The sequence below is a fragment of the Bos javanicus genome, chromosome 10 (genome assembly GCF_032452875.1).
Source record: "Bos javanicus breed banteng chromosome 10, ARS-OSU_banteng_1.0, whole genome shotgun sequence".
NCBI classification, from domain to species: domain Eukaryota; kingdom Metazoa; phylum Chordata; class Mammalia; order Artiodactyla; family Bovidae; genus Bos; species Bos javanicus.
In genome coordinates this window covers 23,792,217-23,798,932 of record NC_083877.1, presented here as the reverse complement: position 1 = coordinate 23,798,932, position 6,716 = coordinate 23,792,217, and the positions used below count along the sequence as shown (strand labels likewise).

Here is a 6,716-nt window from a genome sequence, read left to right as displayed (position 1 = left end):
CTGAGTTTTGTATGTATAAAGGTGCTATAATATTTTTAAAATAGTCAGTATGAGAGTGGTCTCTTATATGAAGAACTGTGCCTTAGTTTTGAGAAATACCTAATGCTCCTGTGTTCAGACCCTAGACATGCCGCTGGAAGCAGCTCATCATACCGCGGGCCTGAGAACTATTTCTCGTAGAGACCATACTTCATAAACAGATCATTGTACAACCGGACATGTCCACTCATTCACTTATTCATTAATTTTTCAAATATTTTTAAACAATTTGCCCTGAACTAGTGTTCTGTGTATTTTGAGAAGTTGGCCACTGAGATTAATAAGATTAAGTTCCTGATCTCAGGTGCATCAAACCTAGTTTGAAAAACAACACACAAATGATTCCAGTATGGTGTAGAAATGACAGTGATAGATGTGCGTACAAGGTACAGTGGGAAGAGAGGTGGGTCCTAACTCAGCCTGAAGGACTGGATCAGCACTTTCATAAGGAGTTGGCATGTAAATTGCTTCTTAAAGAAGGAATAAAAAGTTGCCTAGGCAAAGATTCTGGGCAGAAAGGAAGAACATTCTAAGTAGAGACAGCTCATCCCCTGATTCTAGGGGACCAGTGAGGGAAGTGACAAGAGATCTCAGTTCAGTCTTTTTTCACACTCACACTATAACTTAAGTTGCCTAAATGAGCTTATTGCTCAATGTGATCAGACAATAGATGCTGGGCCTGGAAAGCCTTAAGGGAACTGTATTTCCCTGCATCTTAAAGACAGAGGAATTACCGACTGTCTCAGCTTCGGGCACCATTGTGAAGTCTGCAGAAATTATTTGGTGCTTTCTTCCTTGAGCCCTGTGCTCACCCGAGGTACCTATTTCCCTTCTATGCCTACAGCTTGAGCTCCTTTTCAGGGTAAATACCAAAAGATGTACAGCAGACTGCAGGAACAGAGGGAGAACGACAGAGGGCACTGCTCCCTTTCCTTGGTAGTTTGATATAAATTCATCTTTCATTTCTGAGAATCTTTCTCTCTTGCTCAGCCTACAGCATGATCTTGTAGGGGAGTTTGTCTTGCATAACACATGAACCAAGATTTTCTTGAAGATTTAAACAAAAGATCAAGAAGCTAGAGGAATAGTTTTTTCAACTTTCATGTATGCCCAAACTCAGCCTCCCACTGCTTCTGAGCCAGCTATGCTGTCTGCTTTGTGCTTAGGACTTGTGATCTTGTTGATAATGCATGAGTAACAGTTATTTAAAATTTCTAAGATGCTATATTCCTTGGTTTTAGGATGTCATGTAACCTCTATCAAGCGGGAGATGGTCCCTCTTCCTTAGCCAACTTAACAAAGTCTTACTGTGTATGTGTGGTTTTTTTCTTTAAGAAGGGACCCGTGGAGACTCGGTGACCCAGACAGAAGGCGTTGTTACCCTCCCCGAGAAGGCATCTCTGACTCTGAAGTGTACTTACCAGTCCAGCTATTCAGGTTTTCTTCTCTGGTATGTCCAGTACCAAAACAAAGAGCTTGAGATGCTCCTGAAAAGCTCATTAGGAAACCAGAAGGTGACCAGCAGAGGTTTTGAAGCCACTCATATCTCAAGTGACAGCTCCTTCCACCTGCAGAAATCCTCTGGACAAACATCAGACTCAGCTGTGTACTACTGTGCTCTGAGTGACAAATGAAAGAGGCCGCAGGAGGAGCTGAACACAAACCCAAGGGCACAGATGGGGTCAGGCTGTGGGCAGCTCTCCAGAGTTCCGTGCTAGAGGCATCGTCAAAGTACTTTGAGCTCTGAAGCTCAGAGCTAAGAACCTTGGAATTCTTGGATTGCCCTACAGAAAGGAATCTGGGGCGGGACAGTGTAAAGAGGAACCTAAGGGCTTTTCTCCACAAATGCCTGTTTTCAGCCCATTCACATTCCCCCTAAAGACACAGAATCCCTTGAAGTGTCATTAACTCTTCAGTGACAATTCAGTTGATATATGCTGAAATATTTCAGAAGCTGTTAATGAAAATTCCCAGGAACATTGTTAATGGATGACTGTGTGATCTGGAAAGTAGTCTCTGGTTTTAATAATTCAGACTAGGATTGTATGTCTTGCTGAGATACACCTGCAGCCACTCCATCTTCAGTGACTAGGAGCTTTATTCTCTCTTCCCTTGACTTTTCCATCCCTATGGCTGCTACCTAGGTAAGTTCCAGGAGGAGAGTTTTCTGACAAGATAACCCTTCTGTCAATGGCCCTGTGGGTCAGAGCAGTCCAGTTGGTAACTACTGCAGGCATGATGTGTTGTATTAAAACAGGGTACAGGATATTCTCTTTGCCAATAATAATGTCACCTCAGGGGAAATTTATTCATCAGTCATATTTCTGATATATGGAAAAAGTGTTTATGTATTCTTACAATAAGCTATCTTTGGAGTGGAGTGAGCTTTTCACCTGCTCCAAGAAACTAGGAGAAAGTATCACCCACTCCCAAGGCAGGAACATTTCCCCACTCCTCTGCTCATGTGCAGGAATGTGGAGCCACTTGGGCTCTGCATCCCTGCAATAATCATGCCCATTGCACAGAGCATCCCCTCTGCATCTCTGAAGGTTGAACTCCTGTCCGCACCTTTCGGGACCAGACTTTCTGGAAGGACAGTGGGGGACACAGAAGGTGTGAAAAGAGATATGTTTTACTGCCAGGCAGTCAGGGAGATGTGGCCTAGACACTGATTATTTGTCATCTCATAATGTATAAACACAGCAATCAAAATGCAGAGTTTAATAGTAGAATAGTTTTAATGATCCTGGAGAATGTAGTCCCCATCCTCATTTAACAGGGTGGATGTCAGGACACCTACCTGAAGGTCAGTGCAGACCTCCTCCCTAACATCCTAGAGTCCTGCACCCTGGGTGTTGGCCACCTGAGCACTGGGGGTTCAACATCTTGATAAACAGGCCAGAGAAAGGGAGAGGGAAATGAAAAAACAAAAATAAGTCTTACAGTGGAAAAAAAGTATTCAAGTAGGGTTTATTTCCCTGGTGGTAACTGTATCAGCTCTCTACTTATGGTCTGATCTCTCATTCCACATCTCTGGGTCCAGGCTAGTGGGACTACAGACAGGGCAGAAGTTTATTATTATTATTATTATTATTTATTTTATTTATTTATTTTTTTTGCTTACCTGCTCCTCAGTCAACTGAAAGCAATTTGAGATAGGAATCATGTCTGGTTTTCAGTTTACACGTTGTAGGAGAAGGAAATGGCAACCCACTCCAGTGTTCTTGCCTGGAGAATCCCAGGGATGGTAGAGCCTGGTGGGCTGCCGTCTATGGGGTCGCACAGAGTCGGACACGACTGAAGCGACTTAGCAGCAGCAGAGAACTCCTTAAATTTCCAGAATGAATGCTGGAGCCTAGGGATTCCTGAACATGCACAAAAGTTTAAGAGCACCTAGGTGATCTGCTGAGCCAGAGTCCTACCAGCACGATAACTTGAGTCAAGACCCTAATTTTAGGGGGAATTTTGGTCCAGGGGATAGGCCTCTGCACTCCCAATGCAGGGGTCCCAAGTTCAGTCCCTGGTTAGAGAAGTAAACCTCACAAGCTGAAGCTAAACCCAGGGCAGCCATAAACAAAACAAATGACAACTCAGCAAACAGCTGTGCATTAAAAAAATAGCTCTAATTTTAGTAGGAGTTCATTTTAACTGGTGAGAAAATCTCTGTGGGTGGAAAGGTACATTTGAAGAAGATTGTTCTTGAAATTGTTCTTAGTCAGTTCAACTGACTAAGTCATAGCCATTGTTACTGGATTGACAGCACTGCCCTGAAAACCCATGTAAAGCAACCTCACACCTGACTGCAGCCACAGAGTCTTCATGCCTTAAAATGGTTTATGTCAGCAAAGAACAATATTTTGACTTCTTACCATAATACAACCATATTTTCCATAAAGTAAATCCTAGAAAAAGCAGCAGCTATGTAAAGACTTTGTTATATCTTCTGCTGGGTTCACTTCACTTGCAAAAATAATTGCACAGGAACCTGGACAAACAGGCTGATAGACACTGAGCAGACAGATCTTTCCGCTGCGATTCCTGAATCTCTAATAAAATAAATAAAGAGGAGCCTGATAAACACCACACGCATGCCTTTGAAATTAAGCAAGCCTGGTTAATATATTAAGCATCTGAACTTGACTTTCTAAAAAAAGTACTTAGTTGAATTAAAACAAGAATGTGACAAGTGCTATCATCCAAGTATGGTCCAGGGGCCCCAGAGGAGATTTTTTCAGGGAGGTTTACCAAACTCACTGAGGTTTCTCTCTTTTATTGCAGATTATCACTCAGCCCAAGATTCACCATGGATCTCCTCCCTCCTCATGCTACCGCCTTACCCTTGTCTCTCCCTTTCTCTCTTTTTGTCCACATCTCTCCTCTCTTGTACAGTGGTCCACACATTTCTAGGTTCCATCTCAATCCCATAGTGGGACAGTTTTGGTAAGTCCCTCATGCACTGGTGCCTGGAAGCTGCCTCCATGAAGTAAGCTGGGCAAAGTCAGTGCTCATCTCATCTGTCTTCCTTATTTCTGTGCTACCTGATGTACAAGGTCCAAAATTTGTTTCATATGTTTTGTCCAGTTTTCTAGTTGTAAGGTGAACTCTACCTTTAGCTGTGAAAAAGAAGTAATTGTAATTTTTTTTTTCGGTATTTTTACACATGTGTTATTTTATGATGGTAGGGTATTTAGTAATAACCTTATCATTCAACCACACATTATTTGAGATTTGCCGTAGATAAGGTTTCCTCCATGGCATGTTGACTGAGTCTTGGGGATGAACAGAGCTAGTTCAGGTAAAGAACTTTAGGAGAGGAGGGAGCACTTTCCATTCAGGGGGATCCTTCTCTGACTCATGGGAATCGTGGAACACATGGAAGGAAGAAATCTGACTATTCAATCTAGAAATTGTAACTGGGGTTTCTTGCGAAGCTAGAGATACTTGTACCATGCAAAAAATTATGGAAGTAATAATAGAATATTTCCCTAAGCACGCTTATGTTTAGGACTCTCTTCTTAGGGTCCTGTTCCATTCTCCTGTATGTATCCCACAAGCTATTATCATGAGGAATAGGTCAGACCGCACTGTGGTGCAATTTTCACGATCACCACCAGACGGCGGGGCTTCCTTCAATGCGGTTCCTCATTGTATCCAGGAGCTGGTTTCACTTGCCTGCTTTGTAGCCACGAGACAGAATATTGCTGCAGTTCAGAAAGGGGCTCTCAGTTTCTGAGTGAGCAGCTTCTGTAATATTCAGATGGAGACTAGATTTATTAGATTTGTGTATTCCAGGGAACAAGCATCGTTCTCTTTTGCGAACATGCATTCTGTCACTCACTCAGTTCTTCTGATCATCTTAATATTCAGTAAGTAATATTTTATCCTAAATGTTAATGATTTTTCATTTCCTATGATTATAAATAAGTTGTATTTTTCTTCTCTGACTGAAAACTCTCCTCCTGTACATTTCCATCATAACAAAGTGATTCTCTTCCAGGAGGGACCAATGGTGACTCAGTGAACCAGACAGAAGGCCCAGTGACTGTCTCAGAGGGGGCTCTCCTGACCCTGAACTGCACTTACCAGACTGCTGATTTTGATCCCTATATTTTCTGGTATATCCAGCATCTCAACAAAGCTCCTCAACTCCTCCTGAAGGGCTCGATGTCAGACCAGAACCCAAAGAGTAAAGGTTTTCAGGCCACTCTTGTTAGGAGTGACAGCTCCTTCCACCTGCAGAAACAAGCAGTGCAAGCATCAGACTCAGCTGTGTACTACTGTGCTCTGAGTGACACAGTGAGAGAGGGCTGCGGGGGAGCTGAGCACAAACCCTGAGTGCAGATGGGGCTCTGGCTGTGGGCAGCCCTGCAAGGGCAGTTGCTGTTTCTGTCTTAGGTGTTTTATGCTAGCTGTGTTGTTGTTTATGTACTAAGTCATGTCCGATTCTTTTGTGACCCTATGACTGTAGTGGGCTTTTCTGTCCATGGGATTTCCCAGGCAAGAAGACTGGAGTGGGTTGCCATTTCTTTCTCCTGGGAATTATCCCGACCCAGGAATGGTACCCATGTCTCCTGTTTGGCAGGCAGATTCTTTACCACTGAGCCACCTGGGAAACCCCTGTATTATGCCAGAGGCATCGTCAAAGCCAGCTCTGGAGCTCAGTGCCAAGAGCCCTGAAATTCTTGGATTGGTCTACAGAGAGGAATCTGGGAGGGACAGTGAAGAGAGGAATCTAAAAGGCCTTCTCCAGAAATGCCTGTTTTGAGCCCAGTCACATTTCTCCAGATGGCATAGAATTCCTGGAAGTGACATTAACTCTGTTCAATGACAGTTCAGTTGATAGATGCTGAAATATGTCACAACCTGTTGATGAAAACTCCCAGGGCACCTAGTTCATGGATGAATGTATGATCTTGAAGCTACTGTCTGATTTTTATAATTCAGACCAAAATTTTGTGTCTTGCTGAGTTTCACCTGCAGACACTCCATCTTTAGTGACTGGGACCTTTACACTCTCTTCCCTTGACTTTTCCAATTCTTATGGTTGCTCAAGAAATGCTGCTGCGGTGAGTCCCATGAAGATGGTTTCCTGAGAAGATATTCCTTCTGTCAAGGGCCCTGTGGATGAGAGCAGTCTAGTCAGTGAACATTTTGTGCATGAGGTGTCTTGCTTCTAT

At 43.3% G+C, this 6,716-nt stretch overlaps 1 pseudogene; it reads left to right on the top strand.

Moving 5' to 3' along the window:
* The first annotated feature begins 1,358 nt into the window (after positions 1-1,358).
* LOC133255902 (T cell receptor alpha variable 18-like) lies at positions 1,359-6,452 on the top strand (annotated as a pseudogene).
* The last annotated feature ends 264 nt before the right edge of the window (positions 6,453-6,716 follow it).